The 19,714-nt window shown below is 36.3% G+C and overlaps 1 long non-coding RNA gene across 1 annotated transcript; it reads left to right on the plus strand.

Moving 5' to 3' along the window:
• The first annotated feature begins 16,239 nt into the window (after positions 1 to 16,239).
• On the plus strand, positions 16,240 to 18,907 carry LOC120134934. Its single transcript, XR_005517206.1, has 6 exons — positions 16,240 to 16,341; positions 17,577 to 17,655; positions 18,036 to 18,157; positions 18,229 to 18,436; positions 18,519 to 18,693; positions 18,779 to 18,907. It is a non-coding gene; the product is annotated as an uncharacterized LOC120134934 (long non-coding RNA).
• Positions 18,908 to 19,714: the final 807 nt, after the last annotated feature.

Raw genomic sequence — 19,714 nt, forward strand, 5'->3', positions numbered from 1 at the left:
ATTTTATATTGATAGAATAACGATTTCGGAAAATATCTTTAATAATCATAATGTGATCCACTAGACTTAGTCGAAACACATAGGCCGGGTCTAGGGGGTTACATTTATTGGTATCAGAGCTTTTGGTTTTTAACCCTCGGACTGTGTATGAGTCCACATTGAAAATACGATTTTGAAATATTTTACAAAACGAGTTACTAAGGCCATGTCACAAAGTTATTAAGATTTTAACTATGTTTGAGACTCCAAGTGCTTATCTAACCCTAAGTTTTATCTTCTGTAGTAAACTTGAGATCCATCAAAATGAGTGCTAGACGTGGTCGTCGAACTAGCCGTGGACGAGGTCGAGTGGCTAGATTCGCAGATCCGATCGATGAGATACGGGTAGATCCCCCACCTCCGATAGGTGATCATGCTCCTACGACCCCAACGGATCTGCCTCCTGTCGCTGGTATTGGCATGACTACACCGATAATAGGAGCGACCGATATTGAGTCAGAGTCTACCGGAGTTGCTTTGGATGAGAATTTTGGTAGACAATTTCTGCAGTTAATACAGGGAGCAGTCAGAGCTACTGGTGTTGTATCTGAGGTTCCTATTTCGCAGACTTTGATTGCCAATGGAGTTAGAACTTTTGGGGGACAGATAGGTGGAGCTCCTACTGAAGTTGAGGATTGGCTCTAGGATACAGAGAGACGCATGGATCAGTTGGGTTTGGACTCAACTAAGAGATATCAGGGTGTTGTGGCGATGTTAGATGGCAATGCCTACACTTGGTGGGAGTCAGTGACCAGTAGTGTCCCTACCGATCGTTTGACCTGGAATTTCTTTAAGGATCGCTTTCGGAGCCGTTTTCTGGGAGAGCGCTACTTAGCTCAGAGACGACAACAGTTTCAAGACCTGGTTCAGGGAGACATGACTGTTTCTGAATATGAGATCGAGTTCCTGAAGTTGTTGAAGTATGGATTCAGTATGGTACCTACGGAGAGAGATCGATGTCGTAAATTTGCCATTGGACTCAGATACGAGCTGCGTAGGCAAGTTGTAACCCATCAGGATGAGATATTTGATATGCTGGTGGGCAGAGCCAAAGATGCGGAAGAGGTGGAGGTTTTAGCTTCTGGTAGAGAGCGTGTTGATCAAGATCGATCTAAGAAATTTTCAGGCCCGATGGAGTCATCAGCACAGTCCGGGAAGAGGACTCGTACTTCAGCCCCTCAGAGAAGCAATACACGTTTCAGGCCTGCAGCATCCTCACCTTTAGTTGTCAGTCGAGGCGGTTCCTCATCGTATTATAATGGGCCCCTTTGTGAGTATTGTGGTAAACAGCACTCAGGAGAGTGTCGTAAGAAGATGGGTCTTTGCTATCAGTGTGGATCTAGTGGTCATTATCGGAGGGATTGTCCTCAGTTAGTTTCGTTTGAGCAGACCACTACCCAAACTCATGTGCGTTTGTAGACTACAGTACAGACCCCAATTAGAGATCGTAGTCAAGGAAAGACTCGAGGATCAGCGTCCAGGACAGACAGTAGAGCCCGACCTCAGCAAAATAGAGGGCCAACAACTTCTGAGGCTAGACAACCAGCTTTAGTTTATGCAACTAGACGTCGTGATGACAGAGATGAGCCTGAGGTTATTGTAGGTACATTTACTATTTATTCTACCCCATACTTTGCATTATTGGACAATGGCTCCACTCACTCCTATGTATCGAGCTTAGTATCTCGAAACCTTCAGATTCCGATCGAGAACACTGAAAAAACTGTTACAGTTACAAGTCCAGTAGGACAAGCGGTATTAGTGAATAAAGTATTTCGGCGTTGTCCTCTCGAGGTTCAGGGAGAAATTTTTCTCGCTGATCTTATGGAACTTCCTTTAGGGGAGTTCGATCTAATTCTTGGAATGGATTGGTTGAATAAACACAAGGTAAAACTGGATTGCGAATACAAGCGGGCTACTCTGAAGACTTCAGATGGTCGGACTGTTGTGTTAATTGGTGAACGGCGTGGTTATCTCTCCAATATAGTTTCAGCAATGGAAATTGATCATATGATCCGGAAGGGATATGAGACCTTCATTGCTTGTATTTTGAACACCAAAGGTGCATTGTCCACGATCGAGGAGATTCGTACAGTTAGCGAGTTTCCTGATGTTTTTCCGGATGAGTTGACGGGGTTACCTCCTGATAGAGAGGTAGAGTTCGAGATTGAGACTTATCCGGGATCTTCACCTATTTCTATGGCACCTTATCGTATGGCTCCAAAGGAACTTAAGGAGTTGAAAGTCCAATTGCAAGAATTATTCGATCGAGGATTTATCCGACATAGTATTTCACCATGGGGAGCTCCAGTTCTATTCGTGAAAAAGAAGGATGGGTCGCTAAGATTATGTATTGACTATCGGAAATTGAACAAGATGACGGTCAAGAATAAATACCCATTACCCAGGATTGATGACTTATTTGATCAATTGCGAGGAGCTACTGTATTCTCTAAGATTGATCTTCGTTCGGGGTATTATCAATTGAAAGTTAAAGGATCTGATGTTGCAAAAACGGCCATTCGCACTAGATATGGTCATTATGAATTTTTAGTGATGCCTTTTGGTTTGACGAACGCTCCTGCAGCTTTTATGGATTTGATGAATCGGGTGTTCCGACTATATTTGGATCAATTTGTGGTGGTCTTCATTGACGATATTCTGATCTATTCTCATACTGAGGCATAGCATGACGAGCATTTGAAGATCGTTCTGTGGACTTTGAGAGAGCATCGTCTATATGCCAAACTAAGCAAGTGTGAGTTTTGGCTTCAAGAAGTGTCATTTCTGGGACATATTATTTCTGCGCGAGGTGTTCAGGTTGATCCCAGCAAGATAGAGGCTATTATGAATTGGAAACGACCTAAGAACGTATCTGAAATCCGCAGTTTCTTGGGCTTGGCTGGTTATTATCGACGTTTTGTTGAGGGCTTCTCGATCATTGCTTCTCCTTTGACAAAGTTGTTAAGAAATAATGTGATGTTTGACTGGGGCGAGGCACAACAAGAGAGCTTTGAGAAATTAAAGGCGGTTTTGACTTTTGACTCAAGCACCGGTGTTGATTCAACTAGAGTCCGGGAAGGATTTTACAGTGTATAGTGATGCTTCACATTCAGGACTTGGTTGTGTTTTAATGCAGGAAAGTAAGGTGGTGGCTTATGCATCCCGTCAGCTGCGGCCGCATGAGAGTAACTATCCTACTCACGATTTAGAGTTGGCAGCAGTAATTTTTGCCTTGAAGATTTGGAGACACTATCTTTATGGAGAGAAGTGTTACATTTTCACAGATCATAAGAGCTTAAAGTATCTTCTGACCCAGAAGGAACTTAATTTGAGACAGCGTCACTGGTTAGAGCTTCTAAAGGATTATGATTGCGTGATTGATTACCACCCTGGTAAAGCTAACATTGTAGCAGATGCTTTGAGTTGAAAGACGGTATCGGAGTTGAGGTCTTTAATGGCCAAGATGAATTTATATGAGGATGGCACTTTGTTAGCAGAATTGCAAGTTAAGCCGACCTTGGTTGATGAGATCAAAGCTAAGCAGCCTCTTGATAGCTCCTTGCTTTCCATCTCTGAGCAAGTAGAGCAGGGGACAAACTCAGATTACGCAATTGATCAGGATGAAGTTTTATGCTTTAAAGGTAGATATTGTGTGACTGATGATGCTGAGTTGAGGCAGACTATCCTTACTGAGGCTCATAGTAGTCCATATGCTATGCACCCCGGAGGAGATAAGATGTACCGGAATTTGAGAGAGAGGTATTATTGGATTGGTATGAAGAAAGACATATCTGACTTTGTGGCTAGGTGTTTGACTTGTCAGCAAGTTAAGGCAGAACATCAACATCCATCAGGTTTGTTACAGCCTATCAAGATTCCTGAATGGAAATGGGAGCGTATTACTATGGATTTTGTTACTGGCTTGCCTATGACTCCTTCGAAAAAAGATTCAGTTTGGGTGATTGTTGACAGACTTACAAAGTCAGCTCACTTCATTCCTGTGCGAGTAAATTATACTTTGGATAAGCTGGCAAGATTGTATATTTCAGAGATTGTCAGATTGCATGGTGTTTCATTGTCTATTATTTCTGATCGAGATCCGAGATTTACTTCGAGATTTTGGAAGGCGTTACATACGGCTTTGGGAACAAGATTGGATTATAGTACATCCTTTCATCCACAAACTGATGGTCAATCTGATAGAGTAATTCAGATTCTGGAGGATATGTTGCGGGGTTGCGTAATCGATTTTCATAGTAGTTGGGAGAACTTTTTGCCGTTGGCTGAATTTGCTTACAATAACAGTTATCAGACCAGCATTCGTATGGCACCATATGAAGCGCTCTATGGGCGTAAATGTCGCACTCCGATCTGTTGGACTGAGTTGCGTGATAGGAAAACGTTGGGACCTGAGTTAGTGCGAGAGACGGAGGACACAGTCAGATTAATCCGTGACCGTCTGAAAGAGGCATTTGATAGGCAGAAATCTTATGCAGATCAAAGAAGGAAGGATATACAGTTTGAAGTGGGAGATCGGGTCTTTTTGAAAGTTTCACCCTGGAAGAAAGTATTGAGATTCGGGCGTAAGGGTAAATTGAGTCCAAGATTTATTGGACCATTTCGTATCTTGAAGAGGGTAGGACCTGTTGCATATCAGCTTGAGTTGCCTTCTGAGCTAAGTCGTATTCATGATGTCTTTCATGTATCAATGTTGAGGAGATACCGTCCAGATCCAGGTCACATTATTTAGGTTGAAGAAGTAGAGCTGAGACCTGATTTGTCATATGAAGAGGAGCCCATTCAGATCTTAGAGAGAGATGAATGAGTTCTTCGGAATAGACGAATTCCAATGGTCAAAGTTCAGTGGAGTAATCGAGGCCCCTCAGAAGCTACTTGGGAGACATTGGAGTCAATGGAGGCTCAGTTTCCTCAACTATTCTCATAAGGTAAATTTCGAGGACGAAATTTCTTGTAGAGGGGGAGAATTGTAACAACCCGAATATTTACAAAATAATATTAATTGAAATTGGAGGTAAATTGTGAAAATGGTGAAATTAAGTGACTAAATTAAAATTTATGGAAACTAGTATATCATTTTCGAAGTAAAGGAAATTCAGGGACCAAGCCCTGAATTTCCCCTAAAACTGCGGTAGGCTTGATGATTTAAGCGTGATTTCTGATTTACAATCAGAAATCACAAAGGCTATTCCTTCAATTTTCTTCCTCTCACACCTCCACTTTCAAGTCCGATCCAAACGCCGTCCGAATTCCGATTGTTGTTTTGAAACCACCGTTGTGTTCATCATCGAGCGAGGAACAAACCCTTCAAATTAATTGAAGCGAAACGCGGCCAAACGTCGGGAATTTCCAGTCAAAGTAGCCACGGTTTTGTTAGCTCTATTGCCGAGAAAATCTTAAATTCACCGCTGATCGTTGCTCCGTTTACGACACCTCCCGCACCATCGTGTTCCTTGTGCCGTTCCGAGTTCACCGGTGTCAAACTTGTCCGCCGTAGACGGCGGCGCGTGAGGAGGTGGTGCAGTCAAAGATTCGGCCGATTTGAAATCGAGCTCTCCGCCGTTCAAAAATTTAAACCGATCGTTGTAAGTATCTCAAAATCGCTCAAAATAATTTTTAGAAATTTTTCCGGGATTTTTAGGGCCCCGGAGGACGCCTCACGCGCCACACGCGCCGCCGCAGGGCGAATGGCAGCTGGAAACCGGTTCGAACCGGTTTGACCGGTCTGAATCGGTTTGACCGGTCTGACACGACCGATCGACCCGACCCGACCGTTGACCCGACCCGACCCGACCGTTGACCCGACCCGACCGTTGACCGTTGACTTTCTTTGACCAAAACTTAAAATGGCTTTGACCGAGCATTAAACGACCGTTAATCTTTTCCGAGTATACCTATCCTGATAGTTTTCGACGTGCCAAATCCGTTTCCGCTGTCCGTTTCGTCATATTCGAACCCGAAGGACTCCAAATCGACGGTCAAAGTAGTTGACTTTGACTTTGACCAAGAATCTGAATTTTCGAAAGGTCATACTTTATGTTTTTCGACGTCCTGATTCCGATTCCGCAATTCGTTTGGCCAAATTCAGACTCGAAATACCCCAAATTGATAGTCAAACCCGAAAAATGCTTATATACTTAAGAAGTCTAGTTTTGAACAATTAAATAGGATTTGGGACTGATAGATTATTATTGTTTGAAGGTACAAGAGACTCTCCGGATCGTTCGACAACTCGACCCAGCTCTTCTAGATCAGTTAAACCACGTGTGCCATTATTCACGCGTTCGAAAACGGTAGCAGAGCGTGGTGAAACCAGGAATCAGTAGATTTGCTATTTGAACCTACTGTCGAGGTGTGTTCCCTACTTATTACTGAACTGTTTTATTGGTTTTAATATATGGTACACCGAATTCATTGGTTATTGTTTTATGGATGCACCAATTTAATGTGACAATTTATAGAATATGACTGCTATCTAATTTTTGTTTTGAAATGGTATATGATTACCATGTTTTTGGATTTATGGAATTTATGTCACGGTGCAATTGAATTTTGGAATTGAATTACGATGGAATAGCTCTGATCAAGCTAAATGGGCCTAATGTGACTCTTGAGGGCCCCAAGATGTTTCATTAGGTCGGCTTTCCTTTGCTGTGTGCTTTGGGTAAGCTATATGGACTTATTGACTTGGGCTTAAGGATACAAGCTTCAGAGCCTATCCTTAAGTCGGCTTTCTTTTTGTTATGTGCATAAAGTAAACTATATGGAAAATAATTTTGAGAACTACTGATGGTGTACCAGAAAAGGGTTTAAACTATGATTTTCAAAAGTTAAACTCTTTTACGAATTTGTGAGATTACTGGACTATGATTTGTACCTATTGACATTTTATGGAAATGTTGGGACACACTGAGCCTAGCTCACCGTTTGAAAATGTTTTCCCCCTTTCAGATACTGTTGGTTAGATACATCGGTTCGAGCACTTGGAGGATCAACATATCTCTTGAAGTAAATCAGATTGTAATGTTTTTATCTTGCAAGTTGACTTTAATTTGGTGACATGGACCTTATTTTAAATATCAGATTTTATAATGATGACTCTTTTGCTAGTACTGCTCGGTTTATTGTGATTTTGAATTTGAAGACATGTTTTAAATTAAATTATTATTTATTGGTACTATATTTACGAGTTGGATTTTGATAGTATAATTTGTTTATAATTTCATGTTATTTATAATGTGATTTTATATTGATAGAATAACGATTTCGGAAAATGTCTTTAATAATCATAATGTGATCCACTAGACTTAGTCGAAACGCATAGGCCGGGTCTAGGGGGTTACAGGTCCCCTGACTAAAAGATATTATTTTATTAAGTCCCTTGACTATTAAAAGTTACAAATGGTCACTTGACTATTCATTGTTTTTCAAACTCGTCATTTTTCGTTAACACGTTAACTTGTTGACCGTGATATGATAAAATATGATCCTAGAATCTCAAAGACTATCATATTCCAGTTATCATGTTAACTTCCAATTTAGACACCCACCAATATTTTCACGGAAAATGACGGGTTTGAAACATAATAAATAGTTGGTGATCATTTTGTAACTTTTTATAGTCGATGGACATAATAAAGTAACATTATATAGTCAGAGGGTCATTTTGTAACTTTTAATAGTCGAGGGATTTAATAAAGCAATACCTATAGTCGGGGGACCATTTGTGCACTTTGCCCTAAAATAAAATATAGATTTTGAACCTAAACACAAATGTTAAAGAACAGTTGGCTTTCGCACAAATAATTGCCATTTGCCACTTAATTTAGCAACAGTTGGTAAGCTTTCACACAAATCACAGGTTAACAATAAACCTAACTTCACTAATGAAGTAATATCCTTTCTTAACATTAATTAATCACACCCACTATATGGAATTATTATTCTTCACCTTAATCTCATTGCAATAATATGGACCGCCAGCAGAATTGGAAGATAATAACGTGACTCTATGTATATTATACATAAAACTATATAATAAAATAGTTTGTCATTTTCTTGAAAAATGAAGATTTATTTGCATTTATGACTTTGAATTATGTTTGTTTATTAATTAAGGTGGCTTGCTCCTTTTCAATGGCGGGCCTCTAGATATGGTCCTACTTTTGTCACATTCTAAGAAATCCGACGTCCCTTTTCAAATAATAAATTTATCTGAATTTTTTTAATTAATTATTGGTATCGGATCAATTGATTAACTAATTTAGATCGAATTCTTGAGAGACTTATTATGGGGTTACCTTTCAACTCAGTTTGTTTTATACACAAAATCCAAGATCGAACATTTGGTATTGCTTAAGGGATCCAACGTCTCATCCCACTAGACCAACTGATTGTTGGTAAATTTATTTGTGTTTGATAGGCTTAATACAAAAATAATTTACTAAAGAATATATCGAAAAACGTTTTAGTGCCTAAAGAATAGGTGTATAAAGTTTTATCCGTTACACTTTTAGATATCTATCGTTAAATAAAATATTTTTGAAAAATATATTTTTTAAAAAATATAGATGTGACATGTGTCATTAGACGATTTTAACGGTGGACACCTAAAAACGTAATGGAGAAAACTTTAGGAAATTATTTTTAACGAAAAATTCTTTAGACACCAAAAGTTAATTTTGAGTATAATTTAGACACTTATTTTCATATTAAGTCTAATTGATAATCACACATATTTTAATTATATTTGAAGTCAAAATAAATTATAGGATGAAGTATATAAATGGTCCCTCGATTATAGAGTAATCATTTATTAAGTCTCTTGACTATTAAAAGTTATAAAATGATACTCCAACTATAGAGTGTTTCTTTGTTAAGTCACTCGACTATCAAAAATTATAAAATGGTCACTCGACTATTAATTATATTCCAAACTCGTTCTTTTTCGTTAAAAATTTGTGGTTATCTAAGCTGTACGTTAACATCATGATTGAGATGTAATAGTTGTTTTAGATTCTAAGATCATATTTTATCATACCACATTCAATAAGTCAACGGTCAGCTCAAAATACCATCAATTTTTCAATAGAATAGGACACATTTGAAACATAATGAATAGTCGAGTGACCATTTTATAACTTTTAATAGTCGAGTAACTCAATAAAACAACACTTTATAAACATAGGACCATTTAATTACAGTAGAGGGAAGCAGTAAAGCTGTACCCTATAACCGAGGGACGATTAGTATACTTTTGCTCTAAATTATATTCCTAAACTGGGGGTAAAATTTTCATAATGATATTTTTTTATTTATAGAAATGAAATTTAAAATACATTTTGTTATTAAATTCTTTATGGCTTGAACTAATAATTACTGTTCCTCGTCAATGCAGTTTACTATGTATTATTCACATGATTCATCTACTTGAATATTTTTAAAGCTTAAGGTGGTAAGGCAAAGTAACAACTCTTATACAAGAGATGTATCAGGTACGACAGTCTTAATATACGATTAAGTAAAGACGTTATAAAAAATGTTAAAAAAGCATTTTCCGTAAATCGTTACCTAAAACATTATTTTTTCTATCAAAAATGTTAATGTTGGACGTTACCTAAAATGTTTAACATTTTCAATAAAGTGCTACCTAAAATATTATTTTTTATACCGAAAATATTTAACATTATTTTTTCAGTTGAACCCAATATTAACATTTTCGGTAGAAAAAAATAATATTTTAGATAATACTTTACTAAAAATATTAAAAAAATAATATTTCTAATAATATTTTTTCTTAATTGTATATTAAAGATACCATACAACGGAACTACTATTGTTACAAAAGAAAAAGGTGATGTATCATTTCATTAAAGTGGAAAAAGAATGATAGATGATAGAATATACTTACCGGACCTGGAAAATCAAACATAATTACATAAGGGAAAGTGAATTTTAGAGCTACAACAATGATTTCGTGTTAAGCATTTGAATTTTTGGTCATGGTCGTCGAAATTTAACTGGTTTGGTTAATTAAACCAGTTAAATTGTGAATTAATAATTCAAATGATTGAATTGATGGGATAAAAAAAAAAAGAATAAATCGTGTTTTTTTTAAAGATTTACTAATTCAGTTTTTCACAATATTGTATTTAGTGATACGTAAGTCAAATTGAGTTTTTGGTCCACTCGAATATATCAAATATTATAATCTTCATCTGTCATTCAATTCGAATTTAAGGAAGGTCCTCAAATCTTATTTTTGAGGTAAAAATTATCACTGGACACGACTAGGGCTGTAAATGAGACGAGACAGATCGTGAGCTACTCGAGATTGACTCGATCAAAGCTCGATAAATACTCGGATCGAATGGACTCGACTCGAGCTCGAGCTCGACTCGAGTTCTCAACGAGCCGAAACGAGCTACTCGATATTCGACTCGAAAAGCTCGTGAGCAGCTCGAAAATATAATATATTAAGATTTTATTTTTTTAGAAATAAATTATTAATAATATTAATATTTATGTATTGATTTTTTTATAAAAAACAATACAGTAAGATTTCTTGTATTTAAGGTTCATGTTCGAGTTTGAGGCTTCAATCGAGTTAAGTTTAATAATTTTTTTTCATTTCGAGCCATTTCGAGCTGCTCACGAGCTTCAGTTTAAGATTTCGAGTTCGAGTCGAGCTTGAAAATTTTAAGCTCGCGAGTTTTCGAGTCGAGTCGAGCTTCATTTCAAAATTTTCGAGTCGAGTCGAGCTCAGCAATACTCGAGCTCGACTCGGCTCGTTTACACCCCTAGACACGACCCAATAAAAATACGTAATTTTTATTTTATACGTAAAAGTAGGGATATAGTTGAAAAGTATATAGAGATATACAATCATACTTATCTCTAAATGTACAAAGAGTAATTTCACTATTATTCGAATTATATTAGATCAGATCGAATCAAATTAAATATTTAAAAGAATACAACTTTATAGAAACAAATTGGATCAAAACTTGTCATATCCATATCTCATCCTCTCCCCTAATCGAGTTTGTATTAAAGAATAAGGTAAATTACGAATTTAATATTTAAATTATCAATTTTGATTTTTTTTACGTATTTAAATTTTTAATTTTTTAAAATCATATCTAACGTTTATTTTATTAATAATTACGAGTTTGTATTAAAGAATAAGGTAAATTACTAGTTTTGTATTTAAATTATCTACATCATAACATTAAATTTTCGAAGCATTGCATTTTTAAGGGTAAATTACCTCATTCATCACTCAACTATATTCTCACTCCTATTTTGGTACTAAAGTTTACAAATTTTCAATTAAATTACTCAACTTTCAAATTGCTCCTATTTTAATCACTCTATTTTATTTTATTAATAATTGTTGTGACATGATATTTTTTTATTATTCTATTAATATATATAATTAGAAAAATAAATTTAAAAGTTAGAGTGGTTGAATTAGGATTAATTCAAAAATTAAGTAATTAAATTTTAAAAAAGGTAAACTTTAGTTACCAAAATAAGAGTGAGAAGATAGTTGAATGCTGAATGATGCAATTTACCCATTAAAAAGGTGTCACATTAAACTACCCCTTAAGTTTTTTACGAAGAGGTACTAAAACGAAACAAAGCTAAACATTAGATATGATTTTAAAATTATTTTTGAAAGTTTAGGTACTAAAACGGATCAAAACTTATAGTTTAGGTACTAAATGTGTAGTTTACTCTAAAGAATATTCATATTTATATATTTGTACCCTAAAGGAGGAAAACAAAAGTGAAACTTGCTTTAAGAATAGTTGAAGGTTTAGTGTCAATTTGCCATCCTTTTCAAAGGGCATTATTGATGCTTACTCACTACCAAAGATGATCTAACCCCTTTTCATCTCTTGACAACAAATGTGTACATTGACACTACGATGTCCGTATTTAAGATTTTGACGCGTTTAATAATTTGTTTAAAATACAAAAATGTCCCCCAACTATAGAATATTACTTTACTAAGTACCTCGACTATTAAAATTTATAAAATGGTCATTCAATTATAGGATGTTGCTTAACTATCAAAAGTTACAAAATGGTCACTTGACCATTCATTATATTCCAAACTTGTATTTTCCGTTAAAAAATTGGTCATTGTATAAGCTAGATGTTAATATGATGATTGAGATATGACAATCATTTGAGATTCTAGGATCATACTCTATCATATCACAATCAGCAAGTTAACGTTCAATTCAGAATACTATCAATTTTCAACAGGAAATGGCGAGTTTGAAACCTAATGAATAGTCGGGTGATCATTTTATAATTTTTAATAGTCGAGGGACTTAATAAACCAATACCCTATAGTCAAGGGATCATTTGTGTATTTTACCCTAATAATCTTTTGTTAAATTTATAATAAAATATGAATATTTGAACCGTCAAGTATGTTTTCCGATTAAAAAATAGGGTAAACTACGTGTTTAGTACATGAACATTAGTTTTGGTTCTTTTTAGTACATAAACTTTTAATTTTTCAAAATCATATCTAAAGTTTAGTTTTTATTTCATTTTAATACTCATGTTCAAAATTTAACGTTAAGTTTTTTTAAAAAAGTAAAAGTTTAGGTTCTAAAATGAACTAAAATTGATAGTTTAGGTACTAAACGCATTAAGTTTTTAACAACATGATACTAAAATGAAATAAAAACTAAACATTAGGTATGGTTTTTAAAAAATTAAAAGTTTAGATACTAAAAATTATCAAAACGAATATTTTAGGTACTAAATGCGTAGTTTACCCAAAAAATATTATCTTCCCTAAAAATGGGGTTTACCCCATGGTTTAGACGTGCGTCGAACTGCCCATTGCCCTAGTTCTATTCCTTCCGTCTGCAATTTTAAACTTGTTGCTTTTGGTGCCATGTGTCACCACCTGATTGGTGAATGTATTATTTAATTAAAATATTAAAATAAAATAAAATATTGAAATAAATTAAAAAAACATTTAATCAAGTAGTGATATGTGGCAACTTCTGACTCAAGGTTTTTTTTTAATTAAACTAAAAATTAGGACTAAATCGATATAATATATACGTAATAGAGACTAAATGTAGAATTATACTAATTTTACTAATTGCCATGTCAACACTTTTGTTAACTATTAACGATAATTGGCTTAATTAAATACGTTTAAATAGTTGAATGTTATAATTAATCAGAATTGAAAAAAACAATGTTCAAAATAAAAAAAAAGCTATAAAAATTTATTGGGTTTGGAAAAATGTAGGTGAGGGTGCAAGCATATGGTGGATGTAATGGGATACTTTTGGGGTTCATAATTCACACTTTCAAAACCCAACCACCACCAACCATAAGCGTAGCTTTTGCCTACAAAATCCGGAGAAAAAAAATACAAGGAAAATTTGGGACATGGGGCGGCCCCGACCGTATTGTATTATCGTCTTGTAGTGAAAAAGCCAGCAGGTTGGCAGTTTCACCCACTTTAAAGGTTCTTCAGCAAGCTCATCAAAATTAACAACTTGTATTTTTATATCTATTTAATTATTTACACTATACGTATATATATATCACTTATAATGATGTAATTATTACATGTTACGTCAAACACATATGTTAACGATATGTGTTGACCGTTAATCAACTAATAAACTTTTTTCAACATAAGGTATTTTGAAAAAAAATTAAAACATTGAGGACTAAAATATTTTAAAAAAAATAGAAATCAAAATGATCATCTGTATAAATATCGGGGTAATTCTATCACTATGCCTATTCTTTTAAGTTGGTTAAAGTTTATAATTCACATTTTGTTATAATTTAATTTTTTTTAAAAAAATAGGATACAAGTTATTAGGGTAAAAAAATAAGATTTATGATGACGAAGAAATTATTGGACTACCCAAATTTCCAACGAATTCTTAAATTTGGGTAAATACAAAGCCATTCATCACTTTCCTTGGCATGGAAAGGTTTATGATTGATTCGATGTGGATTTAGAAAATTTTTATGAGATTTGAAATTTGATTTGATGTTTTAGATAAAATATATATTAATTTGATTTGACCCAACACACGCTTATATAATTTTCGTTTTTATTAAATAAAGTATGGACCTACTTAAAAACATATAAAGAAATATATATTATTATCGTTAATCCTTGAATAATTAAAAATAATTATATTATTATAATTATCTTTAAATATTTAGAAAAATAATTATATATATTTTATGAATGAATTCCATTATCCAATGAAAGCATAGATCTGCTACAACTAAACAGCAAAACAAAGGATAATACCTAGTCAACAATCCGTACAACAAAGACAACCAAACAGACCAAGAATGCACTAAACCCATAACACAACCCCCACCTTTCACGAAGGTCAAGATCAAGGCTACCCCCCATTGAGACCCCCATAAGCCTCAACCGAACATTATCCCGGATTTCCTTAATCAAATCCTCACTCTCCTCCTTCGCCTCTCTTCCAAAAGCTATAAAATTACGCTCTCTCCATACCTTGTAGGTATAGACACTCCACGCTAGCCTAAACAAAATTGAAAAAGCAACATTGTCACTGCCCTTAACCAGCGCCCAGGCCAGCTCTTGCCTCCAACACCAAACTGGCCGATCCTGACGACAAAGCATCAGGACCCCATTCCACACCAACCGAGAGAACTCACAGGAAAAGAAAATATGCTCCCTCGAGTCCACCCCATTAACACATAATTAACAACTATCATCCCCCACTTCCCTCCATTTCAATAGCCGATTTTGGTTGGAAACCGATCTAGAATCGCAAACTAAACAAACATCGCATACCTGGGAATATGCAGAGGAAACCAGACTAGCTTTGCCCAAACAACTCTCGCATACTTCACCCGAGTCACACTCCAAACTTCGTTAGCCTTCCCATATCCTATCCAGTAGCCTATGGCATCCACAAACTGGGTGACAACTTCCCTTAGCCTCAACAGCTTCTTCCAATACCAACTACAAGCAGTAGAAGACACAAACTCCATAAACGGCCTGCCCTTCATTACGTACTCATCCATCCACCTAACCCAAAGAGAGTCATCCTTAACGACCAATACACGAATGTGATGGATGATACTTGCTTTATTCCACTTACCCAGATCCTGCAATCTGAGCCCCCTCCATTTTCAATCTGCAAATTACATCCCAACTTACACGAGCCCTCTAGCAGCCTTATTAGACACCTTCCAAAAGAACCTAGAACAAATTTGAGCCATCCTGCGTATAACCCCTTTAGGAAGCCTGCACACTATAAAAAATACTTTGAAGTCAACTTGCATAAGAAAGCAACTTAGACGCCCAACCATTAATCATATCAGTCATATTCCCCAACAAGGAATCACAATCCTTCTCAAACAATCTCCTAGTAAGCAGAGGAACTCCAAGATAACGCATAGGCAAATGCCTAAGTTTAAAACCCGCAAGCTCCAACACATCAACCAATTCACATTCATTGACCCCAGAACAGTAAATCTCAGTCTTCATAAGAATTAAACATAGCCCAGACACCTTTCGAAACTCCTCCAAAACACAGTTAACCCCAACCACATAATCCACGTTGCCCCTATTAAAGATCAACAAATCATCAGCGAAACTAGGATGCGTAAGTGCCACCCTTTCACATTTAGGATGATACCTAAAAACCCCACCCTCAACAGCCACATCCAACATCCTCGAAAGAACACTAATTGCTAGCACAAACAGATAAGGAGACAACGAATCTCCTTGTCTCATCCCTTTATTCCCCGTAAAACAACCTTCCAACCATCCATTAATCCAATTGAAAACCCAGAATGAGTGATACAACCCCCAATTCAATCCAAAAACACTGGGGAAACCATACACCCTCAAAACACACTATAACGCCCCATATCTCAGGTTAGAAGAATTGGGCTAACCTGAGATAGGCTTTGAATTAAATCTCTAATAAATAAGAAACTTGACCCAAAATGAAATGGATTTGGACTTGAGATAAACTCAATAATGAGTAAACAGGATATTCTTAGTTTACAACTAAAATCACGAGGACCTATAGTGTAATTAGACCGTTGCTCAAAATAAAGCCTCAAAACCAATTAAGAATAGTGATCTCACGTTTGTTGTCCCTCCTTCCTTTTTTTTCATTATCTTATTTTTCTTCCTCTTCACTTCATCTTTTTCCTCTTCAAGCCAAGAGTAAAGGTGAAAACTTTATAGATTTCCAGTTATTGCAAGGAGAAACTAAGGTAAGAACCATCTTCCTCACACCTTCAGCCCTAATTCAAGCTATCATTTGTGAGTTTTGGTGAATGAAGAACTAAAATGGGTTTAGTGGAGGTTTCAGAAACCCTCTTAGAATGTTTCCATTTCATTTTTGGAGAGATTTAACCCTCTTAGAATGTTTTAAATTCTCCTCTAATCATTCTAAAAACGTTAGTAATTTATATGCTTGATTTTGTCTAGTGAGAGAAGTTAGGGAAAACTCTCAAGCAAGGGGAAAGAGAAGCTCACCTTGGGTTGACCTTTGGGCACCCTTAACAGCTTATAATCATCAGGTAACTCACTTCAAACTTCTCTATACCATTTATAGCTCATTTAGATAAGATTGATACGTTGCATAAGCTTGAAGCATGATCATGATGTATATTGCAAAATTTGAGTGTTTTTAGCATGTTTATAGGCTCTTTATGACCCCTAATATCACATAAAACACTTAAACATCTGTTGGGGACCTCAATGGGCCATTTGGGGTAGAAAGATAACATTTTTCATGCCAAAATAGGGTACCCAATAGCGATAGTATCGATACTATAAGATATTGTTTTTCAGTCAAGCATAAATTTAGCAGTTTTATAAGGGTAGTATCGATACTCCTACACCAAAGTATCGATATCGATACTATCTTAATCAAATTGTCCACGTCAATCAGAGGGTATCGATATCGAGGTATTTTTCAAAATATCAAACCAAAATTTGGTATCGAAACCCAGTATAACAACAAATAAGACTTCAAGCGAGAACAATAATAAATATCAGAATAGTATAAAATAGTAACAACTAGGATTACATAAAAATAACCTTATTTGAAACTCGAGAAACAATCAGGACACCCGAGCTCCTCTATAGCAAAATACGAAATTCAGTGGATATCCAAGTTAGTGCCAAGGCACTTTAGTAGCAGACTGGACGCAGATGTCCCAAGACTCGACAAAGTAAGTTGAAGGGTGTACATTTCCAATGCAATTCCGAACTTCACCCTAATACTTGAGGGTATCTTAGAATGGTTAAAAAGGTGTGTGAGCTCCGAGATGCAGAACCCTCAGGCGACCATGATGCCTACTCAGTAGTTAAATCAGTAGCTTTGCATGTTCGGACATGTGCCACCAGCTATCTCATTTAGTGAATGAATGTAGTATAGTACAGTTATTAGTGAGGCATTGAGCTCGTAAGCTCAGTGTTCGGAATGTGTTTTCGTGCGTAGGTTCTTAGGGGTAGATCGTGGGGATTTACCGTCGTCAGCCATTCCAGTGCAACAGTACAGACCAACCGAGACCATCAGAGTACGTCTTGAGTCATCTTTAAATGACATGTACTAGTTATGACCCTTACGTTTATTCAGTTGTAACTTTGATTTGTACTTGGTACGAAATTTTTAAAGTGCTCGATCGGGAACTCTTGACATTAAAGCACTTAATTCAACTGACTTTATCTTGCATTGGATTGTTGTGTTCTGGGGTATTTCTGCTTGATATTGGTTTTCCTGCTCGATTGGTTCGACCACCTCTATCTTTTGTGTAGTCGTAGATTCCGCTATATCAGGATAGCGGCGGCATGTTAAGCTGCTAATCAAAATGAAGATGGCTATATATAATGACTGTTTCTGTCTGCTACTTTTATGGAGTGTTTTTGATGTTCATGATTTGGTCTTACGGTATTGCAGTTAAGCTGTTAGACTGGGGCGAGGATGGTATAGCGACAACTGCTGAAACCGCTGCTCTACGAACATCATTTCGGCAAGAGGTTTCTGTTTGGCATAAGCTCGACCATCCTAATGTTACAAAGGTCCAATATTTTCTTCTGCTTCGACATGTTTACTTGTTGATATCGATCTTTTATTGAATGCATTGTTACAGTTTATCGGGGCCTCGATGGGAACTCAAATCTTAAGATTCCATCAAAAAATCCGTCAGCGGAAAGCCATGATCCCCTTCCTTCTAAAGCATGCTGTGTTGTTGTCGAGTATCTCCCCTGTGGCACACTGAAACAATACTTGATACGAAATAGGCGGAAGAAACTCGCTTTTAAGGTTGTGATCCAACTTGTTCTGGACCTCTCTAGAGGGTAAGAGGACGAATCTTTTCTTCGGTTTCGAGTGTATAAATAATATTTCTCTGCTGACGAGTATGCTTATTCTGAACCGCAGTCTTAGCTACCTACACTCGAGAAAGTTTGTGCATCGTGATGTCAAGACAGAGAACATGTTGCTAGATGCTCACAGAAATCTTAAAATTGCAGATTTCGGCATTGCTCGTGCCGAAGCTCAGAATCCACTGGACATGACTGATGAAACCGGTACCCCCCGCTACATGTCCCCGCAGGTATGAGTTATCGAAAACTCTTTTATGCCTCGCACGTTTACCCGTCCGCATACCTTATATTTTCATTTTGTCGGAATTGATTTAGGTTCTCGATGGTAAACCCTACAACAGAAGATGTGATGTCTACAGCTTTGGCATTTGCCTGTGGGAAATTTATTGCTGTGCCAGATCTCAGCTTCGCCGACGTATAGTCTGCAGTTGTCGGACAGGTTAGTTCGAGTAACATTGAAGAAAGTAACCTGTCCGAGTAACATTGAAGAAAGATTACTTTCTTTCCATTTTCAACCGTCGGATTCGATTATAATTTGCAAGCCTTGTTCTAGTAGAGTTCAAAGATTCTTATATGGTTCGAATAATTCTAAGAATACGAGTTACGGCGATCCATCCGTCCTAATTTCGGCATCCGGCTTTTGGTGTATGATGCTATTGTCTTGCTCATTTTGCATGTTTGCTATCCCATCTGCTCACATGTATCATTAAACGATCGAAACTATTTTACATCGGTGTATTCGGCAGTGACACATGATATATACTGACAATATAAAACATATACATCAAAAGTGAGCCTCAAGCATGGCAACAAGTAGTTTTTCTAACTAGCCAACAAAGCCAGGCACCAAACACCAGTAAAAGAAGGAAACCCAATATTTATACTTATCCAATGGAAAGAACGAGAAAGTAGGAATCAGCTAATTTTGTAGCAGAAGGGCTATTGACCTCCATTTATCTTATCCATCATCTTAGGGACTTCTTTCTACCAGTAAGTAAAATGGAAGCAGCAGTATATCACAAACATAAATCCATTAATATTCCTTTTCCTCTGGTGAAAGAAATATTCAAAGTTTTTACTGTATATGCTGCATTAGACAATATATGAGCACAAAGTTAGCAATGTGACAATAAAGCAGATTCGATGCCAAAAACAAACTAACAAGATCAATAGGTGTTAAATGAGGTCTGTATCCTCCCAAAATAATTAGTTACAGCAGTCAGCAGGCATATCATATCCACAAACATGAAG

Source organism: Hibiscus syriacus, unplaced genomic scaffold (genome assembly GCF_006381635.1).
Source record: "Hibiscus syriacus cultivar Baekdansim isolate YM2019G1 unplaced genomic scaffold, ASM638163v2 tig00110600_pilon, whole genome shotgun sequence".
Lineage (NCBI taxonomy): Eukaryota > Viridiplantae > Streptophyta > Magnoliopsida > Malvales > Malvaceae > Hibiscus > Hibiscus syriacus.